The sequence below is a fragment of the Aphelocoma coerulescens genome, chromosome 4A, assembly GCF_041296385.1.
Source record: "Aphelocoma coerulescens isolate FSJ_1873_10779 chromosome 4A, UR_Acoe_1.0, whole genome shotgun sequence".
Classification (NCBI taxonomy): Eukaryota; Metazoa; Chordata; class Aves; order Passeriformes; family Corvidae; genus Aphelocoma; species Aphelocoma coerulescens.
The window spans coordinates 7931920-7952926 of NC_091018.1; the positions used below are offsets into that span (position 1 = coordinate 7931920).

The window sequence follows — 21007 nt, forward strand, 5'->3', positions numbered from 1 at the left end:
TTCTGAATGATAGATGAATGAATTTAAATTCATTTAATGTCAGTAATCTTTGTATTATTAACCATAATCTGCTTCTGAGAAGTATACAGATGTGGCTTCTTTTTTTTTCCCAGCTCTCTGTAGAACTGCAGTAACAAGAACAGAGTGTTTCTCCTGACCTCTGCCTTTAGACTATGAGCTCCCAAGGGCACACGTTTTTCTTCTGTGTTTTTGGACAGCATCTGCAGGTAGTGAAAGCTGCTACAAATAAATAGCAAATCTGGGAGCATGTTACCATAGTCCCAGATCATTTAGCAAGGGACTAATCCTGCATGATGCTTACAGGAGAGTGAAACAAGGGCTGCAATCTACTATCTTTGCGTGGGTGGTTTTAGGATGGTCTTAAACCTGTGTTGCCAAAGAGATTCTCAGTAAGGTGATCTAAGGAGGAAACTGAAAGTGTGCGAGAGGGTTCAGGCTGCTGTAGTTTTGGATACACAACTTTCTGGATGGTTTACCAGAGGGGAGGTACAAATACAATGGTATCAATGAATTGTATGCAGTATTTTTAGCTGGATTGTGGAGGTGAGGAGGCAAGACTAGCTTTAGGATTGTTGTTGGGAGCTTTCAACTTGGGAAGAGAGTGCCGTGGCACATCCGACATCTTCGGGTGGGAGATTATCACGATCAGCCTCATGTATTCCCCTCTTCTGAGGGAGAGAGCTGGTGCACATGAGTTTAGGTTTCTATAGGAATGTGATATTGCTCATCCTGGAGATCCAGACAACCAAAATGAGAGAATTAAAGCATGAGATCTGCTTGCTTATGACCTGAATCCCCTAATCACAGCCCTGTGTAAGTGAAGGTCTTAGGCTGGGTTGAGTAGAGGGCATCTCCACCCAAGAAAATGTACATCTGCCCTCCTCCTCCCAGAATTAGAGCTTACTCCTGATGAAATGCAGTTTTAAGAACCTTGAACATTGCCTTAAACCAGATCTGCTGTTTGCGACATTGCTTCCCCTGTGGCAGGCACATAGTGAAGGCATGGTGAAGAGAGGTGTGTGCTACCTGAGCTCCGTGTCCTCAGGACACCTGCCCTGGGTGCCAGGAAGTGTATCCTGGTGAGTCCATGCCTTCTGGACATGGTCTTTCATTTGAGGGCTTAGATTAGAGCCTTAATTGTATGTAAGTGTGATGCTACTTATGGAAGTAACATTGAGGCAGTTCATGCAACAGGGTGGCCACTTTCACTGACCCTGTAATTTCCTTTTGACTGTGGCTGTTTCTCCTAGGGTATCCCACTAATGCCAAGACAGTGGTAATCCCATGCTTTTCAGCATGGTGTTCAGTTTATTCCAGGTTGTAAGACTGCAGCTAGTGATGTAAGACTTGCTGGGTTTTTTTTTTTCAAGTAGATAGCTAAACTGAAAAATCAATTTTTTAAAAAAGGAAGGAATTTAGTCCATTTTGAGTGTTTTCAGCAAAGAAGAAAAAAAATGGTCAGCACATTTTTGGCATGGAGATGAAGGGAAGAGCATGTTTTTATGGAAAGATGTGTAATTTGTTTATTTATTAAATGAAAGAGATGTTTCAGCTGAGGGTGGAGGAAAAAAGAAAAGGGAAAAACAAGGGAAGAAGTCTAATGTTCTTTGCCTTTTGTAAAGAAATGCTTCAGTTTTTCTTTTGAAGCAGTCTGGAAATTCAGGTTAGTCACTGTAAAGCTGAATAAATGATTTCTCTAAAAAGCACTGCCTAGGTTGCACACATAGCAGGTAGAAAGGCAGGTTAAAATATTTCATAAAAGGACTTTAAAGCATTTTTGGCTCAAATCTGTGGTACTGTAAACTGAGGGAGAACCTCTGATTTTTCTGTTACCTGAGAATCTGGCTTTTGGTTTTAATCTTTTTCTCTCCCTCCCCTCCTCCTCCGGTGATATGAAAGGTGTGTTTGTATGGAGGATTTCTTGCAGCATATATTCAAGGACTGCTTCAGAGCTCAGAGAATTTGATCCACAGGCTCCTCCTAGCCTTGATGGAGTTTTGCTTTTACACCTCCTGTGAACTAGGGGAGTATTGGTTCAGCACTGTGTCAGATACAGATAACTGGGGTTTTGAACATCCGCCACAAACACTTAACAGACCACTGTGCAAATGTTTTTGAGAGCTAGCAAAACCCTGTGTTGTTGCCTGAAGGTTGAATCCACAGCTAGCTGCCTTCTTGGAATAAGCAGATAACAAATTAGCTACTAATATCTTATTCGTGGTTTGATATTCCTACTGCTGCTACTGATGTGTGACTGGAGTCGAGGTTTTTGGGTCACAAGGTGTAGTGCAGGAGCTAGATCCTGCTCAGTGTTGACACCCTGTTTGTATGTATTTTTGGGCAAGATAGGACAAGCTGTTGCCCATCCACCTCTAGCCTGTGCCTCCTGCATACTGGCCTCATGGAGTGGGGACAGCAGGGACCAGGCCACGTGTGGCAATATAAAGGAGCCATAAGCCAGCTTGCTCTTCGTACCATTGCAGCAGGTCACTGAGCTGTGCTTGGTAAGGTGCTGTCAGAGGGTGATGTGGTATCTGGTTGAAGTCCTTTGTGTTCAACTGGTGTCCTGACTTCTGTTTCTGACAAAGGATGAGTAAGTATTCAAGGCCAGGTTGGATGGGGCTTTGAGCAACCTGTTTTAGTGGAAGGTATTCCTGCCCATGACAGAGGCATTGGAAATAAATTATTTTTAAGGTTGGTTTCATCCCCAACTCTTTTATTGTAACCTTTAGATGAAGCTGGATGTACCAGACTTGGCTATGGTTTCAGTGTGAGGCCAGAGCTGCTTCTGAGAAAACTTTGGGGACTGTTGATTTAAGGTTCATGTCCTGTTGGGTGAGCTCTAGGGTAAGGATTCAGCTTTCAGAAACTACTGTGTGTTTTGTTTGCTTTTTGGCTTTTGAACATGTGTGGTTTTTAAGAACAATCAGTTCTGAGGGAGCCTCCTGTCAATAATTGTTGGTATTTGTGTAGGGTGATCAAAAGAGTGTCAGCAGGCTGAAGGGGAGACTGAGCAGAGATAGGCCCACATTGGAGTGCTGTGTGTTCACTGTGCCCTTAGGGTATAGGATTAAGCTTGCAGAAAAGGAACGAAGTCAGGTCTAGACCAAGAAGTAGACTCTGGAATCCAGCCAAGAGTGTAAGTAAGGTTTTTTTCTGTAACAGCATCCTAGATGTGGCAGTTGTGTTGACTTAGCTGAAATGAGGCTGACATCTGTAGGTCAGGCCTGATTAAAAGAGAAGGAGGGTGGAGAATAGCTCTGCAGAGTAAAGAGGATTTAAAGATAACAGTGGGGGGAGATGCGTGACCCTGACTTGCAGAATTTGGGTTGGTCTTGGGAATCTCGCTGTGCCTGGGAGCAGGGACCTCCTGGTCCCCTGAGTTCTCTGTGAGCCCCAGGACGCTGTGGCTGCTGCTCCAGTTCATGGATGTCTTCTGACTGATCCCTTCCCCCTGAGTCTGACTTTTTGGATAGAAGTCTGACTTAAGCTTTCCTCTTCTGCTGTTCAAGGGAAGCCTCCCACACAAACCTTTGGCTTGGTGTAAAACCCTACTGTGGTGACAATACCCACCCCTCACTTTGTTGTGTTGGAGGGTTTAAGTGTCTGGGTCTCCTGCTTGGTGCATATGAAAGGTGCCGTATTGCTGTGCTGTGCTGTATGCTGGAGCATTATGTGCTGGAAGCTGCTTCAGAAAATGTTTCTGTGCTCCTTTTGACCTCCATTGTGGCTTCCTGCCCAAATTCAGTTGTGCTGGTGGCTGAGGCTGTTGGAGGCTGTTTCTTTTTTGAGAGAGAAGGAAAGAGGAGGGTGATGGCACTTCAGAAGCAGTAACCCCATACTTTGGTGGAACAGCATATTGTGCCCAAAACTGTGCTTCGTGATCATTAGCTGCTGCTTACACATTGAGTATGTTGCTCTCAGAAGTGCTCTGACACCAGGGATGGGTGAGGTGACACTGCCAACAGTAGTATGAAGGAACATGCCACCTCCAGGGTCAGGAATGTAATTTATATGTACTTCTTGCTTGGAGACCTTCAGGAGCTGGTCTGCTGTTCTGATTTTTTTCCACAATGATTCCTTTCAGCCTTTCAGAAAAATGGCTTATTTGATTAGATGAACACTTCTGTGGTATAAATCAGAAAGGAACAGGGTGCTTAGCTTCTTCCTGAAGCAGGAGTTTTAGTTTCCAAATGAAAAACTTTCTTAGTGTGATAAAAACAGAGAATTACTTCATGGGGTAAGTACTTGCTTCCCTCCTGGCTCTTCTGGGCAGCCTTCAGCCGGGAGGAAGTGCGGAAATTACCCTCAGCTCCCTTGGACCACAACCAGTCCTAGTGGTTTTCCAGTGAAGTAACTAGAGTTACACCAGACCTGTGCTTTAGCTCTTCAAATTTAAAGGATAAATGAATCCATATGAAAATTGAATTTTAAGTCCTGCCAGGTGTGGTGTCCCTCCCTGTAGGACCTGCAACCTGTGTGGCACTGCATCATGAGGCGCAGGCCATGTTGAATGGTGAGATTCATCACATTGGGGTGCTCGGTCCAGCTAAGCAGCACATATAGCTGTAGTCACCACTCACATCAGTCATTTAATAACTTTTATATTTGGAGAAATAACTGCATATGCAGTAGTGCCCTTGCTTAGAATTCTGGGCGTCTCTGTAAGGAGATGGGCAACTATTTGATGATTTTCTAGAAAATAAATTATCTTGGCCTTTATTCTGGTCCCTAAATTCATTTTCAACTGTGACAAGAGCCAGGATTTAAGCCTTGGTCTCCCAAAGTAAAATGCAGTTATTTAGCCCACTCCATCATGTAGCCTTCTCTGTTAACAAAGGCAGTATGCTCAGCCAGACAGCTCTTGCTCACAAGTGATGCTCACCATTTGTATGGCAGAGTGTGCTTGCTCAGAGCCCGGAGTCCTTGTTTGCATCCCTTTTCAGCAGTGCTTCTTAACCCCTCTGTGCTGCCCCATTGTAGTGCTGCCTGTCTCCAGCTGAGAGACTGCTGGCACCAGGATGTGTTTAGGTTTGAACGATGGTTTGTGTTACTGCCAATGACTGTGGAGTTTTACCAAGGTCAGAGACTGCTGCAGGGTAAAGGAGAAGAGGGTTTCTACCCCGAGGAGCTTGTAGTCCTCAGGGTGATGTGACATTAGTGTTGTTAACTGTAAATTGTGAACAGGGTTCAAGCAATGTTGGGGAGCAAAGTGAGACAGTTAAAACAGCTTGATTTCTGAACTGGAAGAAGGATGTGTGAGCCATTGTCTGGGGTCCTGGCTTGCTGTTCCCACCAGACGAGATCTCCTCACTGGCTGGAAGCTTGTTTGCATCAGACACTGATAAGCAGGAGCTCAGCACTGAATGCTGTTGCAGTGGATCAGGTGTGGGGAAATAAACCAGCAAGAAAGATGAGTTGCTGGGGGACTCTGCTGCACTGCTCCTGGCAGATCAGGGGATGTGTTAGACATTTTTGTTTGCCATCTCCCCACTGATTTGGGTTCAGAGGCTGTGGTGAGGCAGGGTGCTTCCTGAGCAGGGCAGGCTGTTGTAAAGTTTTCCTAACTGGCCACTGACCTCAGGGAAATCACTTAATTCTGTTCTTCTGCAGAGGAGTTGCTTGGGTTAAATGTCAAGAACTTTGAGTTTTGCAGTATTGTGATATTGTATAGTTTCAAAATACTATTTTTTTCCTTGTGTGAATATATAATAAATAGTCAAATAAATTTGGCTGTTGTACCTGCAATGTTACAGGATTTAGTAAACTGGGGAGAGGGACAGTCCTTATTCTAGGTATAACTATTGGCTGTAGTCTGTAAGAATGTGTCTGCAGTTTAAAAAAAATAGCGCCTTATTTTCAGATTCTGTCATCTAATTAAACCCAGGCTCTTCAGTACTTGGCTGCTTCCTGAAGACTGCACTCACTGATATTGTAATCCAGAGCCTGTGTATGCAGGCAGTACCATGTGGTTGAATGCAATCCTTGCACAAATAATCATCTGTATGTAGATACTAGAATGTGAACAGTGATGTCTGTGTGAGTGGATAGCAGGTCACAACCCGCTGGAAATAGAAGCATATTGATGTTGTTAGCAAAAGCTGTGGAGCATGTTTTCCTTGAAAATTGTTATTCAATGTTGTCCTTGCTGTCTTTTGAATTAAACATACTGTAAGAGTTGGTTTGCTGGAACTTTGACTGTCTGGAGCACTGGATATTGGGTAGTCATTATTAACAGCCAGAGAAGGTAGCATGACCTACTGAACAGACAGCAAGATGCATAGACACTAGTTACAGGGAAATCTAAGACAACGCATGGAAAAATATGTACAAGTTAAAACTTGAGCAGCCAGCCCTTATGCAGCAAATAAAACAAGGTCTTACTGACCTTGGCAGCTGTACATGGCAGTCTTTGCATAAGAATGACTTGTGCTTAATATGCTAGAGAAATTATTCAGGGACAAATACTCCTGTTTTCTGCGGTAGTGGGGACAATGTCGTCTTCCATCTCCAGTCGCAACACAAATGCATTGCAGATGGGGTACAAGGAGGACCCGACCCTCTTCAAGCACAGACAGTTCTGCTTCCCATGGCCTAGAAAAGGAGATCTGGTACTGTCCTCCTGGCAAAGCTGGATCCAGTGCTGTATAGCAGCCATCTTTGAGACTGTCAGTGGCTGGATAGAAAAGCAGCATGATGAGTGTCTTCCGTGATTAGTCTGTGCAGTTTGTGTCTGCTAATAAGAGATCTGCTAGACCTGGAGATCAGAGGGGCACTTTGCTCTTCTTGTTGTGCTGTGTGGAGGCAAACAGGGAGACTAGACCTGCAGGCTGGTTAAATGCCAGGAGATACTAAGCCAGTCGGGCATTTCCTGTGGCCCAGTGCTTGCTTGCAGCTTTTGGACAGACTCAGCTCTCACCCACTGTTTGGAGTGAGCAGGAATTGCAGTGGAGCCTATACTTGGTGGCTCCCTGCTTCAGAGCCCAGTTTCCCTCCAGCCAAGGTGGCAGTGGGACAGATGGATGGTGAACTGGCTGGAGTCTCTGCTGCCTATGTCCTGGGGCCAGGCCAGTCCCCGTGCCGCCACCATGGCCAGGTCTGCGCCTGTGCATCTTGACCGGTGGTGTTGCTTACTAAACCTTGCTACTTACTACTGCTGTTTCTCATGGGTTTTTTCCTTCCTCTTCTACTGGATAGATCAGCCCCATAAATGTCCATGTTCAAGAGCAAAGCTATCTTGAGTGTTTGGCAGAGCAGGGTCTCCAAGGTCTCTCTATCAGGAGAGGGCCAGAGACGGTGTTTGTTGATATTGATCATGGGAAATGTAATTATGTGGGTATAAAGTGTTAAATGTTAAATTAAAATGTGAGATTTAGAGGCAGTCAATAGATCAATTCTGAGGCTGGGATGAAATGCTCAGACTTTCAAACAATAATCAGATTTCCGATAAAATCTCACTGTGTATAATTAAAGGGGTTGAAATACTAAATCAGGTATTAAAGGAGTGGTATTTAAATGATGTTGGAAGAACAAAGATCCAGACAAAAAGAGCCCTCCTGTCTGCAGGCAGCACTCAGGCTGGGCAGAAATAGCATGGAGCTCGGGGGATGTGCTGATCTAGCAATTAAAACTGCGAAGAGAGGAGAATGATGGGAAAACTGCATAAATCTACATTGCTGAACATCTGCCTGGATGGAGATGAGACCATTTGGACCTCATAGCTCCCTTGTAGTCTGATAACACTTCTTAGACCTTGGTCCATCCACATGCACAGATGTCTACATTTGATGTGGTCTTGGTGAGCCTTCCAGAGGAGCAAGGACAACATGTTAAAACCACCCCCAGCAGGAAGTACAGCCATACAAAACATTTCCCATGAGTTCAAAATACTAATTACTAACTGCCACCACATTTCAGTGGTATTCCAGCTAGTCAGTAAGAGCAAAGGCATGCAGTTGATATTTTGTTAAGAGTAACAATTTAAGGAGAGGGACAAAGTTAGGCTCAGTGCTACTGACAGAGGGATATATGAATGTGTCCTAGGCACATGGCATTTCCAGGACATTTCTTTGAAATTTATATTTTACTCCATAATCCATAAAAAAATAAGCAGAAAAGAGTCCAGAGTAGCCAACTTGCTAGTTTAACTGGCCTATGAGTAATGATACCAAACAAGTTCTGCTATAGGAGCAGCATCAGGCTTTGCTCCTCCAGTCAGCTTAATTTTCTGATGCTGCGAGCTGTGCAGGAGGCTGCAGGAAATATCCATTCCCTCAATATGTATCTTTGCTTTCATCCCTAAAGGGATAATTCAGAATATGGAACAGACATAGTATTTACTGTGAGCACTGCACCTGTCAAGGTAACATTACTATGGGATGGAAGGTAAAAAACACTTCTCTGCTAGGTAAAATGGATATACTGGCTCATGAGCTCTGGGCACTTACTTGCTAACCTTGTCCTGTACTTGTGATGTGATTAGCTGTGAAGATGTAGCTGTAAGGCTCTCCAGAGCCTTGAAAGATGCATGTTTTAAGAGTATGTTCTCATTTTGTTTTATAATCCTGGCACAGCCTCTGCTGTGTAGTTCCAGAGGTTGAGATGTTGATTAGGTTCATGGATGTGCTGTAAGCCCACCCAGCTGGTCTTCAGTGCCTTGGAAACGATTCGTAGTTGTTGTTGCTTAACTGCAAAGCCCTGCCTTAGCCATGGGTTGAGCCAGGCACCTGCTCACCTTGCTCCTTGCAGAGCAGAGGGTGAAGAGCAGATAGGGTGGTTTCAGCAGTCAAGAACTCTTTTGAGCTTTTAAATAAAGGTCTCTAAAATTTCCACCGTGGTGTGGCTGGGCTGAGGTAACCTGATCTTTGGAAAAGTGCCTTTGTGCTGTAGTTTACAGAAGGGCTTCTTGATTAACAAAGCCTGAATCCGGGTTAGTTAAACTGTAGCCATTGTATTCAAGGCCACTGTTAATTCTTCTAATTGCAAGCTTTCTCCCAAGTCTGGGGTTGGAAATGAGACTTGTCTGTTTCGAGCTCCCAGAAAGGGTTGGAAATTGTGTCATTTCATCCTGCAATTACTGTCCCTCCCACTCTGCCCCTTCCCTTTATCTTAGAGAAAAATAAGCTTTGTAAACTGCTGTACATAGATTTTAAGTTCATTGCTGATACTAGAAGTCCCAAAAAGCATGTGTCTCTGGGAAGAGACTGATGCTCAGTCTGCAGCATATCTTAAGATCAGAGGGGGAAGGGCAGGGACATAAGGGCATTACTGTGGCTGGGGACTCAGAGGAGGTCTTTCCCCTTGATGTGAGTCATAGTGGAGCTCTGGAAGTCCTTGCCAAAAGGTGTTGTGGGCACATGAAGCTTTCAAAAGTGCTGCAGAGACTGGGCAAGCACTAAGCAAGGAGTTGGATGGGGAATAGTGAGCAGGCAAACCATGGCATGCTTAGGGAGTCCTCAGAGTTAGAAGGAGTGGGAGGCTGGAGCACCAGGGTGGGAGATTGTGCATGTCTGCTGTGCTGTTACTCCTGGGTATCTATGGGGGCTGCTGGATTGTTTTCACCAGCTGTAGCCCAGCTGGAAGGAGGGTCATTCCTCCACACTCCTGCTGCTCCTGCCTTCTTTGCCCATACCTGCCTGTATACAGGAGCAGAGGAAGGATCTACAAACAGCATACCACTCTGAAACATGATGTTTGAGAGTTTGTGTGCTGGAGGGGAAGTCCAGCCTCTCATGACTTCCTGTCAAGGAGCATTTTCTTGCCCTCCCTGAACCATTCCTGTGGTTCTGGTTCCAGTCTGCTGGGTTGTTTCTACCTACATATTCAGCAGAAGTAGGAAACCTGCAGCACTTGACAGCACAGGAAGGGTGAAAGAGTGCTTTATGCCTGGTCCTGCACACTTTCTCTCTCAAGAGTCTTCCCTTACTCCTTTCCTAGAGATAATTATTGGGAGGCAGAACAGAGATGCTAGTCTCTGGTCTTCTCAGATGCGTCAATGTTCCCTAAATGATACTCCCCTGGGTTAATGCTGTCCTTGCACATTTTTAAGGTGAAGCTCCTTTTAGTCTCATTCCTAGCAGGCAGAGCTGGCTGCTCCTGCACTTGAGCTCTGGTGATCCTGGCAGAGCAGTGTCTGCATGGTGTATGTGGCAAGTCCCGGTTCCGTCTGCATGGAACAGCTTGTTCTCTGCTGTCTGTTAACCCTTGGAAAGACACTTCCTCTTGTGCTCCTTTGTTCTGCATTGGCTGTACTCAGCAGGGTCAGCTCTGCACTTGGGGTTTGGGGGCAGAGCCTTCGAAGGAGTTAACTGCTGAGTGATGATGGCTTTCCCCAGCTGAAGGTCTGCTCCCATGAGCTATTTAAGCCTCTATTTCTTGTATCTCTGTGCCAATCAGATTAGCTGATGCCAGGAAATAGACCACGGCCTGCTTCCTCTTGAATGCACCCTTTTTCCTCCTTACCTGTTTATCCCAGTCAAGCCCCTTTCCGCTCTGCCTTGGTTCTTTAATTTAGCTTTATTCCTTCCTTTTCACAGCCTTACTCTGTCCCATCTCCTCTGCTTGAGGTGGCCTCTCTGGATTTTGACATCCAGCCTTAACAACAGTCAATCCTGTTTCCTGTCATAGTCATGACTGCCCCCTTTGAAGAGCCATGTGCCCCTCTGCACTTCTGCATTGAGCTTTTCTTGCTCTTGATTCCCTCCATGTTTACCCTGTTGTAACTTGGATTCCCTTTAAATTGCAGTAGAGAGATCCACAGATCAGTGGAGCTGCTCAAGGGACTCATCTTCCCAGGAAAGAAAGGGGAACAGGTTGGGGAGGGGAGTATGCCTGAGAACTGCCTCTCAGTCATTCCCCAGGGCTGTTGCCACCCCGCTGTCTGTGCACCCCCTGGCATCACTGCTCTTCTCCTAGCTGGACCCCTCTACTCATTCACTGATTTTGGCAAGGGATCCTTTGTTGCAAAAAAAAAAAAAGCTGTAAACCCCCTCAGGCTCACAGGACCAAGCATTCCAGCCTGGCCCTCTGTACCAAAACAGGCCCAGCCCCTGCTTCTTGTGAGGTCCCACCTTTATCCTTCTTCTAAAAATAAAATGCAGTGACATTCCTTCCTTGTTACTCTGTTCTCTTATTCTGACCTCATTAGACTTTCCCAATAGAAAATTTCATTGAACTCGTCTATTAGTGGTGGAAACAAACAAGACCATTGGACTTCCTCTGGAAAAAATGCATCTATATAACAGAATTGCAGGCAGCCAAATTTCCACTGCTGAGTTGGTGCTGTACGCATATGTTCCCTCGTATGGATTTAGTAAACAAAGTTGTCTTCACGCTAAGAAGAATTTAAAACAATTTATCCTTTATATCTGATCTTCTTCCCTTGTTGGAAAAAGATTGCTTCTGTAGTGTTATAAGGAGCAAAGTACTGTTAGCTGGGGTTGCAAGAACAGCTGTTTTTTTCCAGACCCCCTGAGCTAAATATATTTTGAGGTTTATGTATGTGCATGTACATAGGAATGATAGCCAGGTGATGGATTGCTAAGCCACATCATAAATTCAGTTTGTTGGACACCTCTGAGTACCTCCTCTGCACTCTGTCCTTAATCATTCTCCTTCAAACATCCTTCTAATGTTCTTAACAGCAGCCAATTAAAACAAAGACTTCACTTGCCGTCTATCCCCTCTTCCCTCTCCCATCACCCAAGCTCCTTCTCTTTGGTGGGGGGAGAGAAGTGCATTAATGGATGGTGTTCAGAGTGTTAGCTCAAGGTTTAACAGAATACATCCCTACTTAGGGTTTTTTTGCCGCCTTCTTTAAAATTCAGCTTGGACAGACACCCAACTGCACAGGGGTGAGTGCTTGTGTGTTTGCATGTGGCTGGGATCTGCGGACTGGTGGCAGGAAGGACGAGGCACATGGAAGGCACTGTTCATTTGTACATCTGCCCACCTTCTTGGGTTCCTGGTTTTGATTCAGAGGTTTCATGCTGATTCAGATGCTTTCTGAAGAAAAGCATGCACACAGGCCTTAAGGGGGAAATTGAAAATAATTCAGGTCACTAAGACTTCCACAGGGGAGAGAAGTTACACGTTGTGGTGTTACGGATGCAGGAGGGTAATGAGATAATTGAAGATCTGAGGATTTCAGTTGGTGTCAATGACTCAGTCATCTCAGGGAAAACAGAGGATATTCACTCCCTGAAAAGTTGATTCATCCACCTGGCTGTGAGATGAAGAGTAATGAATAACAGATTTTGGGGTGCATGGAAGGCAGGAGATGCCAACACACTAACTCTGAATGGCTTGGGAAGTGCTTCAGGGGTGACTTTGACTTCCTCTTGCCTTTTTTAGGGCTTAGCTGTGTTGGCTTCTCTCTGCATGCACCCCTAAACCCTGTTTCCCACAGGGGCACTGGACAGAGAGTTGAGTGGGTGGTGCTTGGTGGCAAAGTACACTGCCAAAACTAGCCCTTACACCTTCAGGTGCCTTTTCGTTTGGCTGCTCCCCTCTAAGTACTACAGCAGTGCCTCCCTTGGATGCTGGGAGGGTGGTTGCTGCCGCACAAGCAGGATTGGAACTGTTGGACGTGCCTTTCATCCTGTTGTAGCCTGCTGGATTAATGGGGCAGATCTCTGTGTGTGTGCATGACTTCTACTCTCCCTCCTGTATCCTGCTTCATACTGTAATGGCTGTGGGGTCTGAAATGTATCTGTTCATCTGGTGCTTGTGCAGCCTTTACTGCAGCAGTTTCTTAATGCCTGATTGCAGTTCCTACATTTTATCTGCCAGACATCACTGAGAGATGGGAAAGTAACAACCCCAGTTTGCAGAGGAATTAAGTGCCTTGTCACTTGTGGCACCTGTGGCTGCAACAGCATTTGAGCCCCTGTTTCCAGGGTCCCAGTCTGACAGGACTAGAGCATCTTTCCTGTCAAAATGATGACTACCTGTGCAATGATAATGCCTTTGGGGTTTGGGACTAGGTTGCTCTGGATATTCACTGGCATACAGAAGTGGAAAATATGCTCTCAGTTGTCACTATATTTGGTTTTCCTGCTTTCCTACATGTTCTAACTTCTTTATTTTAATTCTGAAAGAAAATATTCTAAATACATTGGATGCTTTTGTTACCAGCCTTTCTGTCATTGAGTATTTGATTTGCAACCTGAGGATGCTGTTACAGGTCTGAGCTGAGAAATAAGTCAAGATTTTACTTTTCCTAAGTCCTGCATTGTTTGACAAATGTATTTTGAGTACCTCTGTGCACTGTATGCCCTTCCATGTAGCCCATAAATGATAGGTGTTTTCCTCATTGTGCATGAGTCCTCATTTTTAACACATCGTGTAACTCAGATGGACTTGAATGTGGGAACATAAAGACTTTGGAGGCCTGCCCTGTGCGAAGGGGAAAATTAGTCTGGCCCAGAGCAGTGGCTTTGTGATGACTGCATTGTGTGCTGGTGTGCTGTGTTTGTACCAAACTGCTTTGCTGCCAAGTTACTTATGTCTTATCCAAGCTCTCAGTACAAAGAATGTTAAAAGAAAAATTTTTTGTTTTCTCTGAATTCTTCCAGCTGAGAAAGAACTCAAACTACAGTCCAAATGCTGTCTCCTCTTTCTGCAGGCCTCTGGCAACCAGGTAGGGCAGTTAACACTGCCTTCAGCTGTTGTGTGTGTGTAGGAGCATGAATGTGCTTATAGAAGATATAATATGGGACCTGCAGCGAAAGTGCCTTTTTGTTGGAGAAAAACCTGTCTCTTTGAGCAGAAGGCTCTGTGATTGAGAAGTCTGGAGTGGGAATTTTCCAGGCACAAATGTGTGTGCCTGGGCAAAGGCACCTATGAAGCACCGGACCTCTGCCGGTCTCCTCTGTGTATAGAACATATCTGATACCTCCTGAAAGTCCCAGGCTGCCTTGCAGCACAGTGACTGGCTGAGCTGGGCTCCTGTTTCTGTATTTCTTGTGCCTGGCTTGAGGGGCTAGGATCATGCTTGGAGCTTAGGAGATACCCGTAGGGTTATTCTTGACAGGAGTCCCAGGAAGGACAGTTGGGTAAAAGCATTCCCTCCTCTCAGCTGTCCCAAACACATGCAGACACTTATCTGATTGGCAAGGACCTTGGGGGTTTCTTGAACACTGAGTAGGATAATCAGATAGATTGTGGGATACATCTGCTTGATCCTATTTCTTACGATTACGTGGTGGGGAACAAGCCTTAATGAGCCTTGGCCTTTCCTGTCTCCTCTGTAAATTTGTTTGACTCAATTGAGCTCTCTTTGTGTGAGACAGTTCTCTTTGTGCTTGGATATGGAAGCATCTACCTCTGAAGCTGGCTGTGCTTTGAGACTGGGTTTGGATTAGCTGACCTCCAGAGATCCCTGCCAAAAATTTTTTCCCCCTTTTCTTTTGTGTTTGCAGCTGGTGTAATTGTGGTCCTAACCCCTCCCAAGAGGTGCTGGCACTGGAGAGGATTTTAGATTTGTTTCACAGCAAGTGCAGTAGCTGCTTCTGCACTGCAGAGGAAATGCTCGTTTTGGGTCAGCCACCTTGCTGTAAGGCAGCTCCCTGGCCCTCGGCATTGGGAAGTTGCCTCATGTAGGAGGCCAGAAGGGATTTGGGAGGAAGGTCCTAATAGAAGGGAGCATCTTTCTCCATGTGTCTCTTACTGGTGATGGCCTCAGTCAAGCAAACTCCCACTTGGCTGCCTGATCAGCAGAGCATCTCCCAGATCCCACAGGGGCGGGATGGCAGTGGGTCACTATCAGTCCTAGTAGAGAACTGGAATAGGAACGGGGTCTTGACTTCTAACTGATTCCAAATAAGCTGATGGCAGAAAATCAAAAGCCCAAAAGAACAGAAATGTGCATGTGTGGTTATTCTAACAACAAATCTATTCAGTGAAAGAGGGGTAAGTTCCCTTTGCAGCACTGCAACGCATGCTGCCCTGGAACAGCCTATGGAAAGGTATTTGTTCTGCCAAGGCACGTGTGTCCAGCACAGCAGCTTCTGTGACTTTGTTCAAAGACAAACAAATAAAAAATGCTCCTTAAACTGCCATGTTTTTGTAGTGCATTTTTGGCTTAGAAATCCCCAGCAGACAGTGAGAAATAACTCCTGTTTGCCTGTGGAAACATTTTGAAGAATTAATTCTGTAGGAATGAAAGGGAAAGGAGTTCTCTGAACTTTGGTGGACAAGAGGTGCTGAAGGTTCAGGAAGAAGGAAAACAGACTGAAGATTTCAGGTGGCTGAGGGAATAGGAGCACCATAGCACACATTGAAGAATGGTAGATTTCAAAAACAAAGGGATTTTTTCAATATTTCCTTAAACTCAGTATTAATTTTTCCTGTGGTTGTTTGCTTCAGGGTGGAAGTGTCGAGAATTGCATGTACACAAGGGAGGATAAAGTTCCCTGTATTTATACATTCTTTTTCTCTGCAGTGAAGGGCTTCCTTCCCTCATGCTACTTTATTTTGCATCTTTTCCTTTTTTTCCCTTCTTGTTTTTTCAGTTGCCCAGCGCTGTATGTAAGAGACATGCTGAGGTCATGTCAGGGCAGCTAAGAGCAGTGGGAAGTGCCCAGAGGCCAGTGATGCATGATCCATTTTCCCAGGGACAGCAGCACTGCTGGCCCTGCAGACCCCCACAGCCATCACCCAGGGTGCCATAAATCCAGAAGTTTAGCAAGGCTGGCAAGCCTCTGAAGAGATGGGATGCAGTATGTACAACCTTCCCCACTGAGGGGCAGGAGGATGTTCCTTGTGCTGCTCTATCCAGAGAGGTCACGACCAGTAACAGCCACTCTCCAAAGTTGCTCTAAGCCAGCAGAATGAGAGTGTGGGGAAAGAAGGACAAGTGTTAGTGGTTCCTTCAACACAGAAGTGTGTGAAGGAACTACTGATTTGTGTGGTACCTGCATGCTCAAACATCCACTCTGTTGCTTCTGTAGCGGGTTTGTCCTGGAAATGAGGCTTTTCCATTGCAGCAGCATTGGGAGGTTGTTTTACTTGTGTGTGTTTATTATTAATTCCTGGGTTCTGCCATCCTGTTCTGAACAGACAGCACTCAGAGCTGAGTTGACGTATGGCACACAGTGTGACCCCTGGTGATTCACGGCCCCCAACATCTGTGATTAGACCTTGAACAGAAACTTTTCATGCATGGCCACAGTACAGGAAACCTGCTCTTTTTCTGAGTAACTGGTAGAACAACAAAAGGAGGTTTCTTTTCTTTTGGCTGTAGAGGTCTACCTTAAGCTAAGTGAACTGTTCCCTGAGGGAGAAAATGTCCAGGTACAGAATGTTCACAAAGGAAATATTCAAAGTGTCTACCGTGTCCCTGAAGTGTTTGTTTTAAAGAATGAGGGCCAGAGCAAGAAATAGAAGATTATTTTCTAATTTGAAAGCAAAAATACCTCTTGCAGGTGACAGAAAATAAATTGACCTTCTTCAGGCTTGATACTGGAGCCCATTTAAGTGTACGAGGGCTGAGAAGCCCTGGAGAAGCTGCCATTGCTGAGATGGCTCCAGTCCCAGTGTACAGCCTGGGAGCGTGGGGGGTGGGAGCCAGCCCATGTCTGAGGCAGCCCCGCTGTGTGCAAACTGTCGATGTTCCACCAGCAAAGGAATTGTGTCTCTGGGAATCGGAACACTGCTAGGTTTTATGTGAGGTAGGGTAAGAGCTTTGTCATTGGTGTTTTAGCAATGGAGGATCCATACCTGCCCTTTCTGGGGGGTTATTTTTGTGATTTCTTTTGCTGTTGTGAAGCAGCATTTTTTAATCAGTCCCAGGTAAAGCCTTGTGATCCAGTGGTGACAGCACCTAACTTGCCATGGGCTTTTCTGATGCCCAAAGTGAACTTCTCTAATGTCAGCCAACTCAACTAATGTCATTGTGTTCCTGGCTTGGTAGATCCTAGATGAAGATTTTTTTAAACTTTTTTGTTTCCCCTCCTCACTGACTCTATAAACAGCCCACAAATGTGGGTTATCTTAACTCATGCATCACTGCCAATAAATGTAACCGTAGAATGCTTTTCAGTAAAACCATGCCTTTGACTATAACTTTTTGGTTCCTTTGATAAGCAAGGATATAGTTTCATGGGTTCTTTACTACATGCTGTGAAAGTGGAAGAGAAAGGAAGGACTGGGAAAGATTCTCAGACTTGGTTTTCCATAGGAATGTGAAAATGCTCTTGGATGGGTGGTGGTATTCTCCACAGAGTTTTCTTTCTCTTTCAGAACAAAACAGTTCAATGCACTATTTTCATTGCTCCCATTTCTCTTTGCCTTGCGGTGTTTCCAGGGAACACTGTGTTTATTCGGAAGATTGTTTGATAACGGAAACATCTCACTGCTGTTTGGGTGAGGAGTTCCCTAGTCTGCCTTATCAAGGATGCGGTGGTGGGCACATCAAGCTCTTCTGTACTCATTAAGGTGCAATAAAAAACCTAAGTTACATAATTGTCTTAAAAGTGCAAGGACTAATGAGTGAGCTTGGCATTTGTACTGCCAGCTAAATTTAGTGCTTTGAGGAAAGCCCATAGCCAAAAGTCTTTTCTGGGCTCTGACAGTATCTAGACACTCAGTGAACATTGATAGCAATACTTAGTTTTAGTGGAATTTGTGTAAAATTTGAGGTCTTAATTTTGCAAGCACAGTTTCTCTATTGCTGTGCCTCCAGGGTATCCATCCATCCATCCATCCATCCATCCATCCATCCATCCATCCATCCATCCATCCATCCATCCATCCAGGCTGGGTCTGAGCTTTCACTTACCGTAACTTGCAAAACTGGGTAAAGCACACTGCAGCCTGGCAGTGTAGGGCTGAGCTTGGACTCAGGAGAGCCATTCCTTAGTTCTACAGTCACATTCTGGTGGTTTGAGTGGAAGAGGAGCATGGACAGCATTGCATACGATAAAGAATGGGCACGACTGGAACTTAATCTTGGGAAAACTCCATTGTGTCTGCAGTATCCCTATTCCTCTTCAGGTGAAAGGAATAGCTGCTGTTCTTACTCACTGGATTGTGAGTTAGGGCAACAGCACTTCTGTTTCTCAACTGAGCAGTCATGATGCAGAAATCCTTGAGAAACAGTAAATAAGGAACCCACCTTGGTACTTCTACTGAGTAATTTTTTCTTAAAAAAAACCACAAAAAATATCTCTTTTATATAGCGTCATTTACACTTGGAAGCTTGAATCAATCTTGTCACATAAATTACCATTTCTGAATTCAGCTGTCAGGAAGTGTCCTTACAAGTAGAGGTCCATGGGGCCTGTCAGTGGAAGGGGATCCGTTTCGTGGCAAGCAGGAGGAATTCAAGTGTCAAGTGAATACGCTCATCCTCATGTTACCTCAAGTGGTCAGGGCATCTTAGTCCTGCCAGAAGCGAGCCCTGGTGTGACCTTTGCTCCTCAGACTGCCCTTGTTCCTCTGCACTTTGGTAGCTGTACGGCTGGGTCTGACATCTGGAGCAAGTCCCGTCCTCCTGCAGCTCAAGCAATTAGAGCTTGGCCCAGCAAGTGGCCCTGGAGCAGAGGCTTCAGTGATATTGTAGTTTCTTTACAGGGATAAAGGCCATAGGCTTTTGTCTTTGCTCTGCTGCTTTCTCCAGCTTTGATGCTGATACCATTGAAATGAGATTGGCTCATGTGTAGTGGAAGAGCTGAGCCCTGCCAGACAGATCTGGCTTGCTGGGAAGGGTTCAAAAGGCAGCACCTACCCTTTGTTGTATTTCCTGCACACTAATGAAGCCCCTGATTGCTGGAGCTATTTTTTAATCCTTGTAGGTTGCATGTTGTTTTTGGCATGGATGGGGTTTTTTTGTTTTAATTCCTCCCATTTGAAATATATGGGAGAACAAAGGGAATAAAATGCCAGCTGCCCTACACCCTCCCCCCCAAAAAGGGTAATAACAAGAGAATTGTAAGGGTGCATTCTGGTGAGAACAGTTGTTTCCTGCCAGGAGTTGAAACCTGGAGAGCTGAAGCTCTGTATTGTCAGTGGCAGGTTCCTGTCTGAGGTGCGCTGTCTTTGGGCTGTGCACGGGAGCCTCACTGCAGCAGTGTGCAGCACTTGCTGTGATGTCAGCCCTGTATGCATGCGTTTCCAGCCTTCTCCATGACCACATGGAGAAAGATTTGCAGCAATCCAAACACTGACAAAACTGTATTTGTTGACTTGCAGAAAAGCCTAACTCATGCTCCTCTGGGCTGCGATCATGTAAGCCGAAACACAATGACTGCTGCCTGTGCTTGCTGGCCTCACAGTCCTGATAAACCTGTGAAGCAGATTCATTTATTTAGGCCCTGATTCAGCAAAACACTTAAGTACATGCTTCAGATTTTCTTTCCAGAAAGACTGTTGGCATGTTCAGAGTTAAGCATGTGCTTAACTGCTCTCCTGAGTGCCCAGCAAACAAGTGATGGGGCAGTATGTGCTGCTGTGCTCTGCCAGGTGCCTCTCAGGCTGCAGAATTAGGGTATGAAAAATACATTCATTAATTTGTCTCCCTCCGGTACAGGAGCTATAGTGCCAGGGTCTGAGATGACTCTATCCTTCTGCAGGGAGGTGGGTTGTTTCCATAGCACAGAAAATTTCTTGTGTCTCTTGAATGTTGCACAGACAAGTGTGCCCTTCTGCAGGGTGTGGGGCTGGGGCAGTTTGCATCAGTGGGTTTGTTTCCTCCCCCACGAGTTGTAAAGAAAAATATCCACTGTGTTACATGTGTCTGAATGTTTTGATATTTGTAGTTTAATGTTTTGTAGGATTCATTTGATTTAGCTTTCATTAACATGATGCCCTTCATTTTGAGGACTGAGCAGTTTAGTGCAGCCATGTACCTGTGGGCAGTGTGTGCTCCTGAGGTGCATGGCTTGAGAGCGAGATCAACATTTGATTTGTTACACTGGGATTTCTTGAGGTGAAAGGGCAGATGTTACTACACTGGACACCTTGGTGTTTGGTGTGACAGTGTGTTAAGTCGGACTCATTATATTCCATCCCAGCATTAACAGACCCTCACTTCCCTTGGGAGTCTGAAGCTGTGGAATAGGCACTTAATCCACAAGATGGTTGTATTTCAGTCTGCTCTTAAGAGTTTCTGAGATTGCATTCTTTCTAATCCCCACCCGTATCTGACCTGTTCTAGCTCGTTTTTGAGAGCTGCACCCAGCTAGTCCTTAGCTTCCTGCAGAGGGTTTTCTGCCCATCTTTTCTTTTGTTTTGCTTGCTGAGCTCATTTGAACGGGGAGCCCACATATCAGTGAATGGGATTCCTGTATAAATTTGCCCCGTTTGCACAATTGGAATTGATTTAGAGCATCTCTTCTTTACAAAACCCAAAAGAAATGAGCATGGTTAGATGTGCCTCTTTTCCTTCTCTTTGAAGTTTAAATCACGCTTAGCAAATACGATGTTTGCAGTCTCTGTTCCCCACCTGATGTGCAAAAATGCAAAGGTCCTTCCAGAAACATGGGTCAGACCAAGCTTTGTGGTGATGCTTCAAGCTGGATTGGAGGGATCTGGGCAGGTTTTGTTACCAACTTTAGTCTTAATTAAGCCTAGAAAATACTGGCAATATAGGTTTAACGAGTGTTGTTTTCTCTAAATTGAAATAATTCGATCTGTGAATCAAAGAGCCTCTGTGCCCCACCCCCTGCTGCTGATGACAGCGTCTTCCCACACTTCTTCCGTGGTAGCATTGTTTCCATTGTTTCCAGCTCCAGTAGGTTTCAGTTACTGATCAGTGTAATTGCAATAACACACCAATAATAAAAGAGAAATTTAAGCTTCCTTTTTTTGTAGTTGGAGGCTCTTCTCCTACGAAAGCTTGAAATCTTAATAGCAGTCACACAGGCAACATCCCGCGCCTGTCAAATGTTTGCAAAAGTGGACAGTCATCCTTTACTAAGATAAAGGACTGGATTGGGAACTTGGAAACAGCCCAATCCTATCAGGCGGCAATGGTACAATTAATATT

The 21007-nt window shown here is 45.1% G+C and overlaps 1 protein-coding gene across 13 annotated transcripts in view; it reads left to right on the forward strand.

Annotated features, from left to right (window-relative positions):
* MBNL3 (muscleblind like splicing regulator 3) overlaps positions 1 to 21007 on the forward strand; it is a 97501-nt gene that overhangs the window by 14365 nt on the left and 62129 nt on the right. The gene's annotated exons all lie outside the window — the stretch shown is intronic.